Raw genomic sequence first — 1,203 nt, 5'->3', positions numbered from 1 at the left:
GATTGGTTGTTTGATTTTCTGTTTTATATATGTGTGAGTAATCTTGCACTATTTTGGCATGTGTAATGTTATCAAAAGTTACTAAATACTGTGATGTAAAAGAATTTCATCTAGATTATTGGCTAAATAGAAAGCAAGAAATTATATAATAGAATCAGTGAATTTTCACAGTAATGTTTAAATATCTGTGAATAGATATTTACTCAGCTTTATCACATATTACTGATGGAGTTGCCTTTGAAACGTTTATATTGATATGAAATATAATTGTTATATTATGAATAACTGTTGTGTTTTAGTTTCCTTGAATATCTGGTGCCGTTCTACAAGATAGTCAACATTAGAATATGTTACATAAATTTTCATTTAATCCTTATTTGAATAAATGATTTGAATTTCATTTTTATTTCTTCTCCCAAATCCTTGATCACAAAATATATCTGTATCTGGTATTAGAATACAGAAAGTCAACACTACTGAAGTACTGTTTTGGTATATTAGAAGTTATTTAAAAATAATATATTACCACTGAGTGGGTGGCGTGAAGTTTGGAGTTTGGTGGGTGCCAAATAAATATAGAACTTAAATTACTAGAACTTCATAAGCAGGGGGCGTAGACTAGCTTTTGGGAAGTGTGTGTGGGTGAGGGGAGGGGCTATGTGAATGAAAACAAGGCCATTAAATTTAAGTAATTTCCGGTGATCTTGGTGGAAAATTGGTTTGTTGAGCGTAAATTTTAAAAACAAGGGCTGATGCTTATCCCTTGTGTTGTCTCGCGTGGACAAATTGTTAACTTTTTAGTTCTGATTAGTCACTGGAAACTAAAGAGTGATAAATTATGCTCGCGGATCAATTTTTTTAATGAGTAACGTGCCCATAATAAGATGTACTAACATTAAATGACAAAATTACGGGAATAGGATATACGTTGCAGTTATTAAGAAAAACTATCACCGCATACAGAACCTCAACAGTTACAAGTATTTACTTTATCAACGTAGTTGCAAATCTGTACTTTGCATTGCTTATTTGATCAGTGAGAATGAAACACAAATGAAGGCCAAATCTGTGGGAAAAGGTATGACTTCACGGGCCGGAAATATGACATCACATGGCATCCACGAAAGATATGCGGTGCCACAGGGTAGGAGCGCGGAATCTAGGCCAGAGGTGTGCGTCACGTCAGCAATGATAACAAATATG

This window comes from Penaeus monodon, chromosome 24 (assembly GCF_015228065.2).
Source record: "Penaeus monodon isolate SGIC_2016 chromosome 24, NSTDA_Pmon_1, whole genome shotgun sequence".
Classification (NCBI taxonomy): Eukaryota; Metazoa; Arthropoda; class Malacostraca; order Decapoda; family Penaeidae; genus Penaeus; species Penaeus monodon.
Note: the sequence above shows the minus strand (reverse complement) of the source record.